This window comes from Pan troglodytes, chromosome 14 (assembly GCF_028858775.2).
Source record: "Pan troglodytes isolate AG18354 chromosome 14, NHGRI_mPanTro3-v2.0_pri, whole genome shotgun sequence".
In the NCBI taxonomy this organism is placed as follows: Eukaryota; Metazoa; Chordata; class Mammalia; order Primates; family Hominidae; genus Pan; species Pan troglodytes.
The window spans coordinates 67,199,294-67,223,267 of NC_072412.2; the positions used below are offsets into that span (position 1 = coordinate 67,199,294).

General features: G+C 35.4%; 1 long non-coding RNA gene across 1 annotated transcript; it reads left to right on the plus strand.

Annotated features, from left to right (window-relative positions):
- Positions 1–14,454: 14,454 nt before the first annotated feature.
- Positions 14,455–23,135, plus strand: LOC134808230 (uncharacterized). The gene is made up of 4 exons (XR_010150767.1): positions 14,455–14,946; positions 15,976–16,035; positions 19,907–19,980; positions 22,060–23,135. It is a non-coding gene; the product is annotated as an uncharacterized LOC134808230 (long non-coding RNA).
- The last annotated feature ends 839 nt before the right edge of the window (positions 23,136–23,974 follow it).

Sequence of the window (23,974 nt, forward strand, 5' to 3'; positions counted from 1 at the left end):
CATTTGGAGGTTTCTAATTGGAGATAAAGGAGAGGGCTTTACTAAGGTACTTTTAAGGCCTCTCTGCAAGGATCTTTTTATTTAGGGGTGTTGACTAAGACGGCATGGTACTTTTCCCCTCCTAGCCCTTGCTTTTTTTTCCTCTTAGTCCTCTAGGTCCATAAATCATCCAGAACCTTTTGTCCAGGCTCCTCAGCATTGAGATGACTTCCCTCATCTGTACTGCATGTCACCTGACCCTCACCTAATGCTGGGTCTGTTGGGGAAGAGAGGAGCAGGGGGAAGCTGGCACTCCATTTGTGTGTGGCTGTGTGTCGTATTTATACCATTGCAGTTAGTGAATAAAGGCTTGATTGCTACTTTCATATTGGCACATTGTCCTAATTGACCATCCAGACCCCTAGCAGCACTGACAGACCTCAATAAAATTGGTCTCCTTCTGTCTTAGTCTGCTTGGGTTGCTAGAGCAAACTATTATAGACTGGGTGGCTTATAAGCATAAGAAGTTTATTTTTCACAGTTCTGGAAGCTGGGAATTCCAAGATCAAGGTGGCAGTAGATCAAGTATCTGCTGAGGGCCTGCTTTCTGGTTCACACATGGTTGTCTTCTTGCTATGTCTTTACCTGGTGCAGGTTGTGTGACAGCTCTCTGGGTTCTCCTTTATAAAGATACTAATCCCACTCATGAAGGCTCTGTTCTCATGACCTAATCAGCTCCCCAAGTCCCTACATTCTAGTACTATCGTCTTAGGGGTTGGATTTCAACATATGCATTTTGGGGAGACACAAACATTCAGACCATAGTACCTTCCTTGTGGCAACTATAATTTGTTTTCTTTTATATATAAAACATTGGAACTGGGAAGATTGAGTTGAAACACTCTTCCTCTGGGCTTCTATATCACAATTCTGCACATCAGTTTTTAGGTCAATTCATACTATTAATGTGTTTTGATTTCCTACCCTGTCACCAATATTAAAGCCACTTAAAGATAGCAGCTACATCTGATTTGATTTTTCCAACCTAACACAAAGAATGTTCATTTTACATAGAAAGGTTCTCAAATAATTGTCAATTAAATGAAGAAATAAACTTGCCTGAAGTAATACAGAAGGTAAGTGGTGGATAGATATTTCACGTGCTGGTTTTCTGATATCATGTTCAAGGCCTTTTCTGCTAAGATGGCCATCTAAATTTTGGATTTATGGTGTGTGAAGCAGCAGGAAAAAACAGATAAGAATGTGTAATTCTAAGTGACAAAATTTTTGAATATCTGTATTATTTTTCTACTTTTGCTGTAACAAATTACCATAAACCTAGTGGAATAAAAATGTGCAAATTTGTGATCATACAGTCCTGTAGGTCAGAAATTCAACAGAAGTCTCACTGGGCTAAAATCAAGGTGTTGGCATGGCTGTGTTTCTTCCTAAAGACCCCATGTGAGAATCTGTTTACTTATTTTTTTCCCCCAGCTTTTAGAGATTACCTGTATTCTTTGGATGATGGCGCCCTTCTTCCATTTTGCAATGATGTTTCACTTCTCTGACTGTTGTTTTTCATCACATGTCCTTCCCTCTGATACAATTGAGATGGTTACCCACTTCTAAGGACCAATCTGATAATGTTAGTCCACTTTCTTAACCTACGTCAACCTCCCCTCCTTATCCTTAATCACCTCAGAAAAAAAAATGTCTTTTGCCATTTACTGTAGCATACTAACAGTTCAAGGAATTAGGATGTGCATATCTTTGGGGGGCATTATGCTGCCTAGCACAATACTTAAATCAGTAGTTCTCATAATAAATTTGTTAATGTCCAAATTACTATTTCTCAAAATGTAGTACCCAGACCAGTAGTGTTTACACCACCTCGGAACTTATCGAATCAGGAAATCTGAAAGTGGGGTCCCCAAAACTACTATTTTACAAGTTGTCCAGGTGTTTCTCATGAATAATAAAGTTTGAGAACTTTCTGAAACTATTCTTATACTTAGCAAGCTTCTAGGAGGTAGCTCCATCTGGGTATATGACAATCCAATTACTCTTCAGTAGGAAACACTACAGCTAGGCAGCAATCCTAGGAATCAGAGAAGGTCAATGCACAAGTGCTTATTAAGGCTGAATGCCTAAGTAACCCTGTTATCATTAAATTTTCTGAGACAGTTGAAGGCAATTTTAAAAAGTCACCATCTTCAATAGCAGCTTAGAGAGTTATTGTGGGTAGGCCTTCAAAGAAAAGAGAGATATAAATAATATATTTCATAAATTGCATTTTGAATCTAGCTTAAAATAAAATGATTTTCTGAAGTCACTGGGCTCAGGAATTATAATAGTTTGAAGAAGTCATTTTTCCTTTTAATTGAGCTCCATTTTCCACCCTATAATTAAGTACTTAAATGTTTATTAACATCCACACTAATACTAACCATAAATAAATGGTATATAGGGATAGAAAGAAGTATATGGCACAGTAACTGCCATTGAACAATTGAAAATATTGAGTGGGAAACGTGACTAATACACAATAAAACCATTAACTAGTAATATTGTACAATATAAAATTATGCATGCCTTAGACAAAATGTTCACTTGGTAATATAATTAAAGTGGTTGTTATAACCTGAGAAGGTCTCAGAAGTATTTCCAGAATTCAATAATACTTGCATTTTGTGTTGGATATATGCTCAATTCAAAAAGGTAAATAGTTCGAGATAATCTAGCTGATGTCTTAGATTCAGAACTCAATCAACTGACATCTTTAGTTTTTCATTCCACTGTCATGATTTTTTAGATAAGTTTTGCAGACCTACTTTTCCATAGAAAATCAACCCCTGACAGAGAGGAGTTGGCCTGGCATTATCAGCTTGGCCTTGGGGTTATTAGCATCTGCTTTGCTTGTAACGGTTATGCCATCATATTCTCCTGTTGAACATAAACCATTTCATAAAACAGTAATATCAAACAAGGTAACTCTCTGACTGCACTGGATCAAGACAAAAACAGAAGTGCTTTATAATCATATGTGAACACAGAGAGAAGAGCAATATCTATGTACAAACAACAAAATCTACCAACCATCTTCCTATACTCTATGGCTATAAGTGGCATAATTTATAGAGTCTAAATTATTTTCATTTAGAAAAAGAGAAATAGTTTTACTTTGAATAAATTGAAAATTTCCTTAACTACATATTCCTTATCATAACATATCTTTGTGAGGCAAAAATCTAAAATGCTCCATTGAATTGTCACTGGTTATTTGGAGCCAAAACAGAGCTAGTCATAAAATGACAGTGTCTTCAAACACTCTATATCATAGTCATTATTTTGTGAATAAGGCCTCTGTGAAACAGCTCTTTAATCAATAGGCGGCATGGTCAGGTCACAGTCTAAAGACCATTTCTCAACTCAGTTGAAGCATGGCAATGTGAACCTATTGCTACACTCAACACAAGTTTTAATACGCAGCATACTTTGTTACATTGTCAATGTACAGTATAGACCCGTAGATTTACGTTAAAACGTGCACACTCATTTCTTTAACAATTACTTATTAAAATACTGCAAATACAAAATATTTAAATAATGTTTTCCCGTGTGTGTATATATATATGTAAATATTTATGTGCATACACACATACTTAACATCACTTTACAATTCTATTTATTCTGCCTTTTAATACTGCAGAGAAATTTCCCAACTTAGTTATGAAGATAACTTAATCAGGTAATGTACAATAAGCATAGATGGCTTTTGAGACCATTTCGAATTTGTTTCATTTATTTTGCTCAGTGATTTAAGTGATTTTCCTTAGTTAATTGAATATAACTGAGGTAACACATTTTTACATCCTTATTAAAGTATTTTGATGGATTTTCTTGACACAAGATTGTTTTTCTTACAAGATTTAAATAAATACGACTATCTATTTATCAATCTATCCCCATGCATGCATACATATGCATATATAAGCATGTTCATATACTTGTATATATTTATACACCTGTGCATAACATTCAATTTACAGTTCCTGTTGTGTAATGTTTCCATGAGCATAAATCATTTCCTTATTTGTTCAGTCTTAAAATGTTTTTCAGTGTTGTATATAAAATTCATAGATAATTGAATATAATAGCTCCTTCTTATTAGTAGTACTTGTCTATTGCTTTGTTTATATATAACTCCTCTCTATTGCTTTGTCTATGTATAATTCCTCACTATTGAACAGTTGATCTCACTTTTGAGAGAACATTTCTCTCAATTTTATACCAATAATGTATTCCAGGAATTGGCTATAAATTTCATTACCTTGTTCACTTCATCCTGTTTATCCTCTGCTCTCTAGTGATAAAAGGGCAAATATGTGAGTCTAATATATTCTTTTTTTTTTTTTTTTTTTTTTTGAGACGGAGTCTCACTCTGCTCACCCAGGCTGGAGGTGCAGTGGCGCGATCTTGGCTCACTGCAACCTCCACCTTCTAGATTCAAGTGAGTCTCCTGACTCAGCCTCCCCAGTAGCTGGGACTACAGGCGCATGCCACCTCACCGGGCTAATTTTTTTGTATTGATAGCAGAGATGGGGTTTCACCTTGTTTCAATCTCCTGACCCCGTGATCCACCTGCCTCGGCCTCCCAAAGTGCTGGGATTACAGGCGTGAGCCATCTCACTCTACCAAGTCTAATATATTCTAATGGTCGCATTAATGACCAAAGTTGAGAAAAGTAATCTGGGAAAATTAAACTGACATACTGAGAGAAATGAAAATAAACAATGGAGACAAAATTCTGGATTATAGAGTAACATAGAGCTCCCAATACACCAAAGGTGAAGTTGTACTGCTGCCATTTCTACAGTTCAGCTACAGGAGGCAACTGTCTCCTTTATACTTAAGATATATTGAGCCAGTTTTCTATGACAAGTAATTTTTGGGAGGAATTGATTTAAATTTCAAAGTCATCTATTATTTTTGAGGGGATTTAAATTAAAGCACATTAAGGAGACTATACAATGTGGAAAGTGCTCTTCTAGGCATAACAGCACATAATTTTAATGCAAGCTCCTCAACATATCTGTATGATTGTGTGTGTTTGCATGTACAGGTGTACACACATTTATTTTTCATGGTTCATAACAGGCAGGTACACATAAAATAGGTAAGAAGGCATAATAAATATAGGGCTAAAAGACTTTACAAACAGGCTGTAGGGATTCAAAGAGGTGGCACAAATTAACGAAAACACAGTAAGCCTGCATATCATACTGCACAGCAGGGACAAAGCAGTGACCAGAACATTCTGACTCTCAGAAGTCTTTGAGGTTGGCTAGCAAATAATGTGTCCCAATAAGTCATTTAGACAGTGGAATGCTTAATGTTTGATTTCTATCACCTGAAAATCTCTAAGTCTGGTGAACAGAAGTCTGACTTGAATCACCACAATAGTTAAAACAGCTCCACAATTACAGACTTGAGCTAGTTCACAGCTCAAGAGTACCTTGGATTTATGATATACTCAGGCCCCTTAAGGAAGGCTCCTGCTATACAGCCAAAAGCTTTCCTCTGTATATCTCCCAAGCCTTCTACAAAGGGTTACATTACCATTTATTTACCAGGGTGACTAAGCATTTGAGAAAGGGAAATGATCAGCATTTCGGGGTATTACTGGATTTATTAATTTGAACCAATAATTCCTGGAGACCCCAAACACAGCTGAGGTCCACAGTTGTACTAGGGGCTTTTACAGGTTATGATATAAATGAAATTTTGGCTTGAGCCATTCTCACAGTGTACCCAATGGACTGTGAATTCTCTCTGTGAGTAGATCCTCAGTACAGAATGCTGACAGAAATAGACTTATTCAGTAACATGCAGAATGGCCACACGGACTCGCTGACCTGTAAAGTGGGAAACATGGTGTTGGAGAGAGCCAAATAGAATCACCAAAACCGCCTCTCAAGTACAATAATGTTTAATAAAATAGATACCACATAGTGCATTACTGGAGGGATTGCAGGGATTAGTGCCACCATTAGAAACTTGAAAGATGCAGGGGTGATGAATACTACTACATAGACTTTCAACTTATAATTTGGTGTATGCAGAAAACAGATGGATTTTAGATATTAGCAGTGCATTATTGTAAACTTAATTGGGTCTTTATTCTAATTACAATAGCTTTTTCAGCTGTGATTTCATTGCCAGAACAAATAAACACATCCACTGGGACCTGGTATGCGACTATTAATCTGGAGAATATATATATTTTTTTCTCAATACTTACTACTTAAAGATTATCTGTTGGGAGGCTGAGGCAGGTGGATCACCTGAGGTCAGGAGTTCGAGGCCAGCCTGACCAATGTGGTGAAACCCCATCTCTACTAAAAATACAAAAATTATCTGGGCGTGGTGGTGTGTGCCTGTAGTTCCAGCTACTCAGGAGGCTGAGACAGGAGAATTGCTTGAACCCGGGAGGCAGAGGTTGCAGTGAGCAGAGATAGCGACAGCCTGGGTGACAGAATGAGAATGTGTCTCAAAAATAAATAAATAAATAACTTATATTAAAAATAAAAATGAAAATAAAGATCATCAGAACCCATTCTCTTTAAGCTGCCAGGGCCAACAATACAACTTCTCTGACCCCTCAGGACAATTTTAAATTTCCAACCTTGTTTCTCTATTCTAAAGGACATCATGCTGCTCCATTGGTTTGATGATAACATGTTCTCTTGATATGGTGAGCAGAAAGTACCATATATACTAAAATCCTTTGTAAGACTCATGTACTCCAGAGAATGGGAAATAAATCCCACAGAAGTTTAGGGGATTGTTACCTAGGCAAAATATTTTAGGGTCCCATTGTCCAGGACGTGAAGATATATCTTTCAGTGTGGAAAGATAGGTTTTTGCATCTGGCACCTCCTACCACTAGAAAACAAGACACAACGCTTATGGACAGTTTTGCATATTGGTAACTCCATTTACCCCATTTTAGTGACCCATTTTTCAAATTACTTTCAAAGTTGCTAGTTTTGAACAGGACACCAAACAATAAAAATCTCTGCAAAAGACACTATGTTCCACCAAAACTTTCTGCCACTTAGCCACATAGTCCAAATATTCCATTTTTCATGAATTGTCTTTGGCAGAACAAGTATGCTGCTTAAAGCCTTGGGTTTGTTCTTAGAAATTTATAGTAAAGTGGTGCCTAAACCAGCTTCTGGTTTTCTATATGGGCCTAGGAAAGACAGCACACTTGACCATACAGCATGCGATTACCATGCAACCTGAGCTTCCCATAATGAGTCAGGTGTTCTATGACCTTCCAAACTTTAAAGGTGGATGTGCTCAGCAATACTCCCTCATCAAATGGAAGTGATACAGACAAGGTTGGGCTTGGGGAGGTCCTAAAGTCATGAGTAGGTTACATAATCTAGCTGGCCGATCTCAGTGCAGTTCAGTTGACTATTGAGGGCTAAATCTCCATGGCTCTTTCGTGTTTCTACGTGGTCTCTAAACAAAGACAATAACTGGTTTTGTTCCACTCAATCTTTTAAAGAATGTTTGTGTAGCAAACAGCCTTGAAGATATGTTGTCTCCCTATGGAGAAAATTAAAGGCCTAACTGCATCCAAAATAGTAGAGATAATGTCTTTCTCCAGAGCAAAGAGCAGGCAGACTTACTGGCCATTATAAAGGATTTAGGTTTTCCAAACATAGGATTTCTCAACTATAATACAATCTGTAACATGTATAGGCATAATGTAGCCCCTTTGAATTACTCTGTGATAATTGGGGCTCAAGTAACAAGATACAGAAACTGATACTCTGGCTTCTGTTATCTTTGTGAGTAATAACTCTTCATCTTCGTCTAGTCATTTCATGTATCTCTCTAGCATCCATTAAATAGTGGAATAATAACTTGGTAGTTTGCAAGCAGAGTAATACTTTAGATTTTTTTTGTGTGTGTGAGGCAGTTTTGTTCTTGTTGTCCAGGGTGGAGTGCAATGGCATGATCTTGGCTCATCACAACCTCTGCTTCCCGGGTTCAAGTGATTCTCCTGCTTCAGCCTCCTGCATGACTGGGATTACAGGTGCCTGCCACCACAATAGACTAATTTTTGTATTTTTAGTAGAGACAGGGTTTCTCCATGTTGGTCAGGCTGATCTTGAACTCCCGACCTCAGGTGATCCACCTGCCTTGGCCTTCCAAAGTGTGGTATTATAGGCGTGAGCCACTGCGCCCAGCCATATTTTAGATTCTTTATAGTTACTGAAAGTTTCGGCAATGAGGATAAAGTGCTGATAGGTACATGGTTTTCTGGAGGAGAAAGAATGTGGTCCTTGTGAGATGATATGGGGATTGTAAAAATTCTCATTCAGAACTGTTAGCAAATGCTCTCATCCAAATGGTGAGTGGGAGGGGGTGCTAAAAGTCCTTCACTCCCCTACCTATTCATGAATGTTTAGAGAATAAACAGTGAGAGTTAAAACAAGCTGCCCCAGGGGTGCTTTGATGATTGCCCACTCTCCTTGAGACAGGAGAAGGGAGGTGTGTTATGATGACAACAGGGCAGCAAGTCCTGTGGGCCTGGACTAAAGCCAACATGCCTGTAGTTAGCAAGTCAGAAAGTTCCCAAGGTTGAAATGTATGGTGTTAGCAACAGGGATGTAGAACTCTAGGTGGATGAAAAACATTACAGGTGTGTCTGATTGAGCAGTGCATGTAGCTGTTCAAAACTAAAATTAAATGCAATACCTTGCTTATTGACAGAGAGCAGTTCTCTCCTTCCATACTCCCATCCTTTCCTCCCACTCCACCCTGATATCTGCTACTTTAAGGAGAAAGATCATTAGAGAAAAGGCTTAGGTTGACAGTTATTGAAATTTTTCAGTTACACAAGCTATAATGATACCATGCCATGCAGAAGCATGTTTTTACTATTGTTTTTATTTGGAAGTTATTTGTCAATAAGAGTGTATACATGGATGTCAAGTTAGGTTTGTTATGTGTCAATATAACACATCTCATCTGGAATTATGTTTCCCAAAATTCTCTTTCTCATGTGCTGCCTGCCTGGGATTGTCATGAGAGAAATCTGTGCAAGATTTGGAAGGTGAAAAATGAAACAGCTGCTGTGTTTATACTGGGAAGTCTGTACAGGGCTAGACACTCTTGCAGATCATGCAGGTTGTTATCTATCAACTGGCTCATGTTGTTGGTATGTGGTAGCAGGTCTTCCAGCTTCTTCTGGGTCACTCTCTCCTGCTCCTTTGACTACTGGGACAGTTGAAAAGGAACGATCTTCTCCTATAGGTCACTCATATATAGACATTAGAAGCTTAGATATGGCAAGAGACTAACTTGGTTTCAATTAATGTTTGTGGGTTCTAGCTTGTCTTCATGGACTCCAGTTTTTCCTGAGTCTTCTCTACCATCTGATCATCTTCCTTCCTAACTGCCTGCACTCCTGATGCAGGTGCTTCCCAGTGCTGTACCAGACTCTGACTCAACAGAAGTAATAAGCTCCCTAACTACCACAATTATGTAATCAAAGCCACATAATAATTCTTTTATTTGACATCACTTCTAGTGGTTCTGTTTCTTTGATAACATCACGTCTGGTACAAATAAAAAGAAAAATATACAATACTCAGAAGATACATTTTGTTACTTGATGAATATATGAAGAAGCCTCTTAGTAAGTTAGAAATGGAAAATGACTTTCTTAATTTGCTAAAGAGTATTTCTCAATTATCTCCACTGTACATCATATTTAACAATGAAAAGTTGAAAATGTTCATTGTGAGATCAAGAATAAAACAAGCATGCTTACTATTACCAACTTTATTAATCATATTATTGGAAATCCTAGCTAGTATGATAAAAAAAGAAAATATATATTATAAGAATTGGAAAAGAAGAAAACACTGATTATTTTGAGATGACTTAATGTGTACGTAGAAAATCTGAGATAATCTAGAGAGAAATTCTTTTAGTTTAAAAGATAAATTTGTCAGGGAACTATATACAGAAACAATTAAAAATATAATTATATTTTTATATGTTGAAAATGAAAATTAAAAAGTAAAATTTAAAGACTGTTAGCATTTATAGTAGTTTGAGAAAACTTCAGTTACCTAGGAATAAGACTGATGAAAAATGTGCAAAATTTCTACCTTAAGTGAATACAAGGATTTTGTGATATTTATGTATGGCAATGCATTAGTTTGCTTGTGCTGTCATGACAAAATCCCACAGACTGAGTGGCTTAAGCAATGAAACATTTATTGTCTCACAGTTGCGGAGGCTAGAAGTTTAAGTTCAAGATACATGACTGGTTTTTGGTGAGGCTTCTCTTTCTGGCATGTAGATAGCCGCCATCTCACTGTGCATCACATAGTCTGTCCTCTGCTTTTGCAGAGAAAGAGAGAGAGAGAGAGAGAGAGATCTATCTGGTGTCTCTTCCTCTTCTTATAAGGCCACAAATGCTATCTAACTAGGGACCCACCCCAATGACCTCACTTAACCTTAACTACCTCACTAAAGACCCCACCTTTAAATACAGTGACACTGAGGGTTAGGGCTTTAACATATAAATTTGAGGAAGGGTGGGGAAGAGTTCAGTTTATAACAGTGAGTGTTCATTCCTACACTATTCATAGTAGCCAAAAATGTGAGATAACATAAACAACCAATAGTAAAATGAATAATCATATTGTGATATTTTCTTAATATAGACTATGGGATACTATATGGCAATAAGAAAGTAAGAAATTTTGCTACATATAATGCATGCATGAATGAATGCTACCAGCATCCTGCTAAGTTAAAGAAGCCAGACACTAAATAGTAAATTTACATGTATGATTCCATTTATATAATGTTCATAAATAGACAAATGTAATCTAATATTATGACAGAAGTCAGTATTATCAATAAACTTTGTAGGGGACACATTAACTAAAAAGGAATGAGAATACTGAATATTACTAATGTTCCACTTCTTCATCTGTACTGTGGTTACACAGATGTGCTCACTAGGTAAGCGTTCATTTAGTTACACTCATGAGTTATTTATTTTTTGATATCCATGTTTGAAATGTATTTCAATAAAAAAGTCACTTTAAAATGAAAAGGCTGGGTGCAGTGGCTCACGCCTTTAATCCCAGCACTTTGGGAAGCTGAGGTGGGTGGATCACCTGAGGTCAGGAGTTCAAGACCAGCCAGGACAACATGACAAAACCCCATCTCTACCAAAAATACAAAAAATTAGCTGGGCGTGGTGGCAGGCACCTGTAATTCCAGTTACAAGGGAAGCTGAAACAGGAGAATTGCTTGAGGGGGAGGTTGCAGTGAGCCAAGATTGCCCTATTGCACTCCAGCCTGGGTGACACAGCGAGATTCTGTCTCAATAAATAAATAAATAAATAAATATAAAATGAACAGTAAAAATTAGGAAAATATCACTCACATGAAAGCAACTAGTTCTGTTGTCATTGAAATTCTGGTTTCAATTGAGTCAAGTTAATAATAAAATAAAATCACTGCATGAAATTTAATACTAAGGGGGCATCAAATTGAAAATAAAATAGAACCAGACATCAACAAGAAAAATTTTAGTGTGCCATCCACTACTTTCCCTTTCAGGGGACACTTCTCAATACATTACCTTGGTATATGCACTTTCTTACAACATTTTTACAAAAAATATGTTCACTGTCTCCAAACTATACTGCTGCATTCTGTTCCCCAAGAGATGCTTAACATTTTTACAACATGTCTTTTTATTATTGTTATTATTGAAAGTAGTCTTTCTCTCCATCTGTGTTTTCAGAAAGTTATCTAATCTTCAAAACTCAGATACATAGCTTCATTCTCTCTAAAGCCTTCTGTCATCATCTCAGCCAGAAGACAACATTTACAGATCTCTGTGACGCTTACTGGAATGAGCTTGGTAGTACAAGTGTTTTTAATTTGTCTAGCGTATATCATTTTACTACATATAAGACTAAAATGTTATATGTTTTTGAAGTCATTGTTGTTATCATTTACTATCATGACTACATAGTAATAATTGGAATAAAAAATAGCTTTTCTATTTAAGTTGCTAACATGAATTAGTTACATTTTGAACATACAATAACTTTATAATTGAAACAGAAAATCCCTTAGGGAATGTCACAGAAGGTAGATACATTTTAATTGAATGTTTCCGTGTGTTGACAATTTTAAAATATGTAACAGCTACTTAAGAATGGTCTAGAGGACCTTAGATCTCTAAGAATAAAGGTTGTCAAAAGGATACCAAATTAGAAATGAGAAAATACTGAGTGTAACTTGGCCACATAGATGTACATTTATTTCTGGAGCTTGCTCTGTTTTTGCTTAATGTTGAGATCAGGTAGTTCTGAATTTTCTGCCTTGTACATATGTCAAAAATAATTAAGTTAAATTTGCTTCTTGAGTCTTTTAAAGCATGTGCTAAATTTATTTTATTAGCTCACACACTGTAAGATAGATTCAATGAGGTTTATGTGATATTACGTTAGTACATAAAATTGTCTAGTTCTACAGACGGGTTATGCTAATATCTAAACAAAATCAGCTTTTTCAAATGGCATGCCTAAGTCAAATGAATAAAGAGAATGGTTTTGTGATCTTTCCTTACCAAGTGAGAAGAAATAGGATATTTACTTACTTCTAAGTACATGAACACCAAATATGCTTTTTAAAAAACTGTTTTATAAATGGACCAGAGAAGGAATCTAATGCACTTAATAAATACTTTCAACTAATGAGGAAATTTCAAAACTGTTCAGTAATTTGTGCTCTGGGCTTCTCACATGATGAAAGCTGAGTATTCTGGAAAGTAGAACACTGGGACTCTAACATTCCACCCTAACACTCTAAATAAGGCTCCTAAACCATAAATTGACATAATATTTCTTATGAAAGAAATATCAACTTTTTTTTAAAGTCATTTGGAGTTTAAAAAGCATGTTCCTTTCTCTAATTTGTAATTTATCATAAACTTTACAAAATTTGAAGTTATTTTATTTAATGTAATAAACAACTTCCTGCACACTCAGTTTTCATCTTTATTGCCCATAGCAATAGTAATGTAATACGGAGATGTACAATTTCCAGACAGATAAATATGGATTTTTTACCAGGCACAGTGACTAGCACCTGTAATCCCAGAGCTTTGGGAAGTCAAATCAAGAGGATCACTGAGGCCAGAAGGAGTTCAAGAACAGCCTGGGCAAAATAGTAAGATCCTGTCTCTTCAGAAACATTTAAAAATTAGCCTGCTGTGGTGGCTTGTGCCTGTAGTCCCAGCTACTCAGAAGGCTGAGAGAGGAGGATTGCTTGAGCCCAATAGTTTGAGGCTGCAGTGAGCTATGATCACACTGCTGTATTTCAGCCTGGGTGACAGGGTGAGACCCCGTCTCTAAAAAATAAAAATTTATATAAATAAACAAATTTAGATTATTTAAAACTGGCAGGGACAGTTTTTTGTCAATAGAATCATTTTACTATGCACATTCTATGTGTCTTGTCTAATAATGCTGGCTACATCTGTGCTCAGAGAGTTGTATGTACAGACACGTGTGAAATAAAACAATTCAATAATTTAATTTAATCTGTGTAGACTTTTTTATTATACTTCAAGTTTTATATAGACTTTTAGACATCAAATTTTATTTAAAGTTATAGAAAACTTAGAGAAACAGCAGAGGAAGTGCATGTATACTTGTCAAAGAAAACGTCATTTAAGGCCGGGCACAGTGGCCCACACCTGTAATCCCAGCACTTTGGGAGGCCAAGACGGGCGAATCAGGAGGTCAGGAGATTGAGACCATCCTGGCTAACACAGTGAAACCCCGTCTCTACTAAAAATACAAAAAAAAAAAAAAAAAAAAAAAAAAAAAAATTAGCCAGGCGTGGTGCCTGGCACCTGTAGTCCCAGCTACTCGGGAGGCAGAGACGGAGAATGGCGTGAACCCGAGAGGCGGAGCTTGTAGTGAGCTGAGATCGCACCACTGCACTCCAGCCTGGGTGACAGAGCGAGACTGTCTCAAAACAAAAAAAAACAACAAAAAAAATTCCAACTAGGGAAGAACCTAATTACCATTTAACAAGCTCTACACAAAAGTCATAAAATAAAATACAGTTGAATAGAAGAGATAAGGAAAGGCAGGGTGTTATCTATGAATTTCACTTATGAACATAGTGTTACCTGCAGGTCTTTTTTCTTAGAGTTCCCAAGATGGTGGCAGGCTGCTCCCAAGGGGGCTGCTCCCAAGATGGCGGGAAGCCTTTTGTTATCTGACCTGGGGTTCTTGGCCTCACAGATTCCAAGGAATGGAACCTTGGGCCATGCGGTGAGTGTTATAGCTCTATTAGAAACCGTGGGTCACAGAAGAGAACTGTGGAACCCAGCAACTAGTGTTCGGCTCGATTAGGATGAACCCGGGCACTTAGCCATGCAGGAACAACGGCGAGCCTCTAGCCCCATTAGGAGCGGCAATGGGCGCCTCCTGGATCAGAAGCGTAGGAGACACCCTGCTGGATCTGGTGGGGTGGAAGTCAGCAGCGGGTCTGCGAGGGCAGTGATCAGCAGTGGTGGACGGCGACTGAAAGCTCAGCTCGAGCCAGAACAAGCGAGAACAAAAACGGACTAGAAGAGTGTGACGTTGCAAGATTTAACAGAGTGAAAACAGAGCTCCCACACAATGGGAGGGGACCCAAAGGGGGTTACTGCTACTGGATCGAATAATGCCTGGGTTTAAATCCCGATCATTGTCCCTCCCGCTGTGCTCTCAGGCGATAGATGATTTGATTATTTCTTTACCCCCCGCTTTTAGCCTAACTGGTATTTTAGTGAGCTTTCTTTACTACCTGATAGGCTGGGTGTGAGCTGAGTTACAAGCCCAGTGTTTAAAGGTGGGTGCAGTCACCTTCCCCAGCTAGGCTTAGGAATTCTTAGTCGGCTTAGGAATTCTTAGTCGGCCTAGGAAATCCAGCTAGTCCTGTCTCTCAATAGCGTAACCTTTGATAAAGAGGTGGACAATATTTTTAAAAACTTTGTGGTATACAACTTTAATGGGGTTTGTTGACGAAAAGAGTCAAACTCTATAAAATATTTTAAGAGATTTATTCTGAGCAAAATATGAGTGACCATGGCCGGTGACACAGCCCTCAGGAGGTCCTGAGAACATGTGCCCAGGGTGGTCAGGGTACAGCTTTGTTTTATCTGTTTTAGGGAGGCATGAGATATCAATCAAATCTATTTAAGCAGTACATTGGTTTGGTTCAGAAAGGAGGGACAACTCAAAGACTTCCAGGCTATAGGTAAATTTAAACATTTTCTGGTTGACAATTGGTGAGTTTGTCTAAAGACCTGGGATTAATAGAAAGTAATGTTCAGGTTAAAGATAAAGGATTGTGGAGACCAAGTTTTATTGTGCAGAAGAAGCTCTCAGATAGCAGACTTCAGAGAGAGCAGATTGTAAATTGTTTCTTATTGGACTTAAAAAGGTGCCTGGCTCTTAGTTGATTATCTCCTGGATCTGGAAAGAAAGGAAAGAAAACAAAAGGGGAAAGGGATTCTCTATAGAATGTGGATTTTTTTTTCCCCCAAGAGACTTTGCAGGGCAATTTCAAGGTATGGCAAGGAAGTATATTTTGGGGTTAAATATTTTTTTCTTGTCTCATAATGTTATGCCAGAGTCGGATTGAAAACTAAGTCACAATATATAGGGTCAAATAAAACCCATCTGATGAGAATTTATGGTTTGTAGGGCATGGCTCCTTAGACCCCTTAGGTAGGAATTTGGGTAAGATAAAATATCAGAGCTTAGTCCTCAGGTTATTCACACACAGGGACTATCAGGAGGTTGGAAGAGAAATTTATGAGTGTGGGAGTAGGAAGAAGAGCACCCCTCTTTTTTTTTTTTTTTTTTCCTGACGCAGCCTCTTAATTGGGAGAGAGGAGTTCTGGAGGCAAGCATATTTGGCAGCTCCAGAGTACAGGTGAAGAAAAATAAGGGTTGGCCGGGGGGGTGGGGAGGGGAGGAAGAAGAAGAAAAAGGCCTGTGAGTTGACAAATTTATCTTTAACCTTACTTCTCATTTAAGTGATTAACTCACCAAGAAGCAGGAAGAAATTGACATTCACATAGTAGATATGGCACTGGGTGCCTAAATACATTTACACAACAAAATATTCTCAGGTTATAGCTGTGTTGTTCCAGTTCCCTCTATGAGACCCTCAGGGAATTGAATAATAAAACTAAATACCATCAATGCACTACCCTTCAAACGAATTAAAAAGGAACTATTCAGTTAGAGTCTGGAGACAATCAAGGGAGGAAATAGATTCTACCCACAAAGATAAAAGGGTATAGCAGGTCCATAATTACCTGTAGAGTAAGATAGCTTTAATGAGATTTGGGGTAATGATACATTAACACAAACAGTTGTCTAGTTCTGTAGTTTGGTAATTAAGTCAACTTTTAAAATTAGCATAATTTGCTGGGTGTGGTGGCTCACACCTAATCCCAGCACTTTGGAAAGCCAAGGTGGGCAGATCACCTGAGGTCAGGAGTTCGATACCAGCCAGGCTAAGGTGGTGAAACCTGACTCTTCTAAAAATACAAAAATTAGCTAGGAGTGGTGGTGGGCACTTGTTATCCCAGCTAATCAGGAGGCTGAGGCAGGAGAATCGCTTGAACCCAGGAGGCAGAGGTTGCAGTGAGCCGAGATCATGCCACTGCACTCCAGCCTCGGCAACAGGAGTGAGACTCCATCTCAAAATATATAGAGAGCATAACTATGTTAAATAAATAAAGGGAATGTCTGGTGATCTTGTGGCAGAAAAAAATCACTTAGGGACACTGAAAATATAGACATTATCCTCACATTCGAGATATGGTTACAATGCCAGTGATAAAAATGCATACATTTTCTTAAACTCTTTTTTCTTTCCAAATTGAAAAAAATCTAAATATTAAAATAATTTTAAAATATTCTAGGTACACTGGACACACAGTCAGGTGGCGCAGATTGAGTTTTCTCTTTTCTGCTTATAAATTCATTGTTATTTTACAAATGAACAGAAAAATCTTATTGAAGGTGCTCGCATATATATGGTAATTAAACTGATTCACTGTTATGGTGATCCCATAGCTTCGATTTCATAAATGGACTACAGTAATTTAGATCAGAGATTGTCCAGATGAAAGCACGTATTATCCCATACTCTAGGCCGCATAATCATTACTTTCTTTGCTACTATTCTGCTCTCTTCTATCTCTTTTTTTTCTACATTTATTTGACTCTGATCACACTCTCCACACTACCCAGGTCTTTCTCTCTCTCTCTCTCTTTTTATTCTTCTATGTTCTTTGGTAAATGGAAATTTTCCTAGTTTTCTCCACAATCTCCCAAGGAAATAAGAGACATTAGAAATGTAGTATCAGGAGTTTGAACATCAGATATTGCTAGATGAGTCTTTAAGAGAAACAAAAAGCCAAACAGATTTACTAAAACTGCTCTCTATAGACTTGATGGAAACCTAGTAGAAGGCAATTAATTATTTCATAACAAATAAACAACACCCTTCCGAATTCCCTAGTTACCCATGGTTTAGGACCTTCATCTTAAATGTAATCTATTTAAAAGAATCTGTCTCACTTTCACTAATACAAATTCATGCAGATAGTTAATTGAAAAAATAACCAATACACCAATTATAAAAATATAATATTGTTTATTTTTATTCCATGTGGTGTATCAGTAAGGATAACTATGCAGTGGCCCTCTAGTTTCTGTGGCAGTAAGCAATCTATACACAGTCACCTTGGTAAAAAAAAAAAAAAAACTGGTTATTTTTACAATATATTATGCAATTTCCAGTGCAGGTTGATAATACAGAGATAGAAGAAATGAACAATGATATTTAAGACACTGCCTAATACTTAAAAAGATTAAATACCAGATGTTAAAAAGATATCAAATTGAAAATAAAAGAAACTGATATGACCTCTATTGTTTAAGTGGTTCTATTGAATAAAAGCATAAAATGAGCATCACAGGCAAATGTTCCCAAGATCAGGTGTAAAATAAAAGGTAAAGTGAAATTTTAAAATCTTTTAACTTAAGTAAAAATCTTCCACTTTTCTAAATATCTAAAATGTTTAGTTTTTAAAAGTACACCATTGACAAATTCCTCAGAAGTTATTTTCTCCAGAAAAAATTTTAATTGTCTAGGTCAGAAGTTAAAAGATAAGATTTAAACAAGTTTATGAGTGGAACAATTGAAAGTTGAAAACAAAATGTAAATATAATAAAAACAGATTAAAGAAATTTAAAAAGAGAAAAGATGTGATAAAAGTACTCAGAAAATGTTTTTCTCTTTTTTTATGAGGAAGAGGATTTTCCATTCTTGAGTATTACAATATTTAGATCTAAAAATAATTTTTTCTCATTAAATGTTACTTGATTGTTTTTTATACTTTTTTTTTCTACTTATCCTGGTTAATACATGTAAATCGATGATTAACATATAAGTCCTAATTAGTTTACTATCTCATGAACAATAATGTATAGTTCAATGTTTAATGACATCTTACTTTGAAAGAATATATTACAAGTTTTTAGGAAATTTTCTTTATGCCATATATTTAAGTAAACCACTAAAAACATCAGTGACTTGGCAATCCTGAAAAATATGAAATGATGTGATACAGCAATCATTCTTAGGAAAAACTAAATGAAAATTTGCAGTTAGTGGATAATTTCATTATTAAATGAAAATATTTAAATAATCAACATTGCAATAAACAATTATTACATGCTAAATATTTTAAATACATGCTGTGTGAGGGATGTTTTCCTAATTACATCATTACCGAAATTTCTCAGGTTGCAGTATCTTACACATTAGTAGTAGTACTATATTTCATTTTATTTAAATTTTTAGCTGCCTTGCAGTTTAAGAAGCACAACTATCTTTGGACTAATGGGATTTAAACAATGAAATGAAATCCCTGACTCTAATGCTTCTTTGCTTGAAATATTCTCTTTCAGATGGTGGCTGAGTGCACCAACTCACTAGGTGCTATTTTTACTTCTATGATTCCATGGTAACAAATTATCTTCATCTTACCCAGGGTTTCTCACATAAAATCCTCTAAAGTAAGGTTGATCTGTAGGTAATAACACAGAACCAAGTAAAATGATTTATTTTTGAGAATGAATTAAAATTAAACAACATGCAGCTTGCCCAGAACCCAAGTAGAGAAAAGAAATAACTCTAAGAGAAAAGTTCTAATACTAAATTTGGTTGGCTTGTATCTGGAGAAACCTAAACCAGAAATTTCAATGCTTCATTTTATATAAACAACTACTTGTTGCGTATACAGTAAGTAAACATACTTATGTTTTTTCAACATATTTGGATGATATAGGTAAATTATTTTACATAAAGACTATACATTAAAAAGTAGGAGAAAAGTCTAAATTTTGTACATGCCCCAAATTTAGCATATTTAGAATTACAGTACAATAAAATGTTTTATATGTAGACTTAACATGAAAATTCTTCAAGTTGAATTCAAAATGAATTCAAATGTTTTATAACAATGGGACCCAAAGTTTTTCTGTGAACTCAGTTTTATAGCAAGATAAAGCAAAAAGACTATTCTTTATTTACACTATATTTAATTTTGCTTTAATGCTTATTTTATAATTTCAGACAGTTGAGGTAGTAATTTATAACTTCTTTTTATGTCAGAAATTTAAGATAAAAGTTATAGTCGGTAATAGTATATTTTAATGTTTGTTATTTCTTTATATGTGTATACATAATTTACTAAATTATTTCTCTTTCTTTGGATGTATAGGCTATTTCAGTATTTTTCACTTACCAGTAAGATTCTCATGGCTATCTTCTTGAGTATTACTTGAAATTATTATGGTAAGTTATTGTTCCTATTACAGTGAGATTCTAAGATGTGGGTTATCAGGGTTAACTAACTTGAACACTTAAAATATCTTTCCAGATAATGTTGTATTTATTTTCAGAGTTTAGAGTACAGGCTGTCTCACAAGTTTAGCCAAGCAAACAAGTTCATAGCAAAGTTTTTGTTCAATATGCTGAAGTCCAACTGCTTAATCTAGCTGGGTGCTGTACATTGTGATAAAACACAAAACAACCGAGATGAAGCAGGCTGTCACATTCCACCAGGCCTTCCCTTCAGTGTTAAAATACACTCATGTCTCATTCTGGCCACAGTTTAGATGGTGAATGTTCTTTAGGTGGCAGAAGGTTACTTTTCTGGATAAAATAATTCTTAAAAATTATATCTAACTATAATAAAGCTGGAATTTTTATGACTTTTCTAATTGTACTCGAGACTAATCAGAAATATATTGGAGAAACTAGTTTGGCATTTTTCTTAGGAGGAAGGATAACCATCCGAAAATGACATAAACAGTGATACATGACAACAGCACACATGACATGGATTAGAATTTGATCATTTACAAGCAATTCCTAGTAATAGCTTTACAGAAAAAAAAAGATAGTTGACATATTCAAAGAACTACATATTATAATAGCTTTTCAGAGGAAAAAAGCTTGCTTTTTAAAAATGTTTTAATTTTGAAATACTTTTATATTTACAGAAGAGTTGCATAAAGAGTACAAAGAGATTCCATATACCTTTCACCTACCATCACTTAGTGTTAATACCTTATATAATCATGCACCTTTATTAGAGCTAGGAAATTAACACTAAGTAAATTACACTATATATTAGAGTTCACCAGTTTTCCCAATGTTCTTTTTCTTTTCTGGTATCAAACTCATGATACTGTGCTGCATTTGGTTGTCATGTTTCAGTCTCTTCCAATCTGTGACCATTTTTCCATTTTTTCTCATTTTTCACGACTTACACTTTTGAAGAAAACTGGTCAGATATTTTTTCAGAAGTCCATCAATTTGTGGTTTTCGAATGTTTTCTCCTAATTATACTGAGGTTATGCATTTGGGGCTAGAAACCCGCAGAGGTGATGTGATTTTCACATAGCGTCTTAACTGGAGGTACATTTATTTTATAAAAATAATACAGAATAACAAGGAAGACTATACAAGACGATGAAGTTAACATTGAGGGGCAAAACTGTCTTTCTTAAATATGATTATTACATTTGAAACCAAAGAATAACTGAAATTAGACAATAAAATAACAAAGGAAAGAATCTGAGTTATTTGTGCTGATGTATAATGCTGATCACTTGGTTAAGGGGCTCTTTTTTTAAAAAATATAATTCTGTTCCAATAGAAAGATTTTATAGTTTATAATAGAGACAGATAATTCAATGATATAAACAACATTTTGACTAAAATCATCATGAAAATTTCAGATAATGGTAGTTCTTTACTGTTAATGTACAGTTATACTGTAAATACTGAAAAAAATTAGGGTAGTATCTATTAAAGGCTGACACATTTGTATAACTACCTATGATACATTTTTCATAGGTAGTTACATATATATGCATAAAGAATTTGAAAATTCTTTTTGGTTTATTGCATAAAATATTTTCTAAGGGAAAATAGTAGAAATTTGTTAACTGACTTGAAATTAATTAAATTTGCAGATTAACCATTATACTTCACAGTCTGTAAAACCTATGGATTTCCAGAGTGTGATGTACATGCTGAGCTGGTGTTAACAGTCAACTCTACACACACATTTCTACTTGTTGAGTTGAATGTTTACTAAGAGTCTATCTTTTTGGTTCACAAATGACTTCATATAATTGAATATGCTATGGCATTTTATAAATTAATTAAATATTATGTACATCTAAGATTTGCAGTGAAGGTGATAAGAATACAAGGAAGCCACTGAAAATAATTTCAAATTCAATATGGATACAGTAACTGTAAATGAGAAAATGCCTTATAAATACTTTAACAATTGTGTTATAAGAATAAGAATATATATTTAAATTATAGATCTAAGTTTTGTTTTTTGTTTTGATCTAGCTGTTGAAAAAAACAAACTGAGAAATCATTTGTGGGGTAAAAAAGATATGGACAGCAATAAGTACTTACCTCTATATTGAATGATAGGTAAGTGAAAATACATTAAAGTAGTATAAGTTTAAATTGTAAAGAAATTGTTAAAAATTCTTGCCTTGCTTAAACAAAAGTTAAATTTAATGACATGCTTGAAATACTCCATTACTTATATATTCTCTTGTTTATTTACCTGCTCACTCATTTAATAAATGTTTATTATTTATCTATTACATTACATTTTCAATATTAGAAAAATTGTATTAGCATAGCCAACATTTGTGTGAAACACATAATTTAATTTAGAAAATATTAAATAATATAAAAACGAGTCACATTAAGGTTTTATAAAAATAACACAGAGTAATCAGTGAGAATATAATGAATGATGAAATTAACATTATGGGGTTAAAATGGTCTTTGTTAAATATGATTATTCCATTTGAAACCAAAGAATAACTGGGTTAGACAATACAATGATAAAGGAAAGTAGCTGAGAAAATAACAGAAGGAAAGGCTCTGATTAGGGAGAGAACTTGGATCCTTTGTGGAACTGGAAGCAGACCTTTGTGTGAGGAGTAGTGCTGAGATGAAGACTGGAAGAGCACTATCTACAGAGCAACGCCTGCGGTGGCCAATGGGAGACCATTGAGATGGAGCCTGCCATAGGAGTGAAAGGGTAAATGGAGTGAGCAGTGCATATGGAAATAAATGGAAAAACACTGTAGATGAAATATCTTGTGGTGAAGAATGGAAGCGCACTATGTGTGAGGCTTTGGTGAAGATTGGAAGAGCATTGTGAATAGGTCATGCTCCTTCTTGTTAAAAATAATAAATTCACTTACACTGAGCTTAAGAATTTCTATGCATTGAAACATACTAAATGAATGAAGCAGTATGCCAAAACTTATTAATACATAATTAGAGCAAATATTTGTAAACTTTTCAAAAACTGAGAGTCAGTATTAGGCAAACCAGTACTCGTTTCTAGAATGCTTTTAAAATATCTCAAATCACTATTAAAAGCACAAGTGACCCAATAGAAAAAAAGGCAAAAAAAAAAAAAATACAGGCACTTTACCAAGGAGAAAATACACATGGCCAAGAAACACATTTTTAAAAATTCAGTTTTGTTAATAATCAGGAAAAAAAAATTGTAATGGTGTACCTCAAGCACACATTAGAAGGACGAAAATTGCAATGACTTCATATACTAAACTGTTTTGGGGTTAGAGCTACATCCTGAAATCCCTTGAACACTGCTAGTGAAAGTGTATTTGGAAAACAATTTTGCATTAGATAATAACAGCTGGTTATTCTCATTCAATGTAATCTAGCTATTTCATTCTTAGACATATAACCTGAAAAGAGTCTCATAATTGTCCGTGAAGAGATAGTTACAATAATACTCATGGCAGCATTTCTTCTATTATAAAATGCTGTAAACTTTTATCACTTTAGATTGGAAAAAGGAATTGTGGTATAGTCATAAAGTAGAATAATTAAAGCAATGGCAATTAATGAGTACTTCATACCACAATACATACCACTGTGTTTTACACATATTCCACAATATATCAGTAGAAGTGACTACAAACATTGTTGAGGAAAGGAAGAAAATCACAAAAGAAAGCTTAAAAATGAACAATTTCCTAAATGGCATTTTGAGGAACTCCAACTAGGGACTCTCTTCCTGGCAAAATAACCATAGTTGGTGAAAATTAAACACACAAACTAATAGTGATCTATAGTCTCTGGAAACAGTAATATGGGTATACAACAAATGGAGAAATATATATTCAAGAGTGTCTACTCACTCTCAGGAAGAACATAGCCACTCTCACTCTGCATGCCACCATCCCATCTCAGCATAACAGAAGCT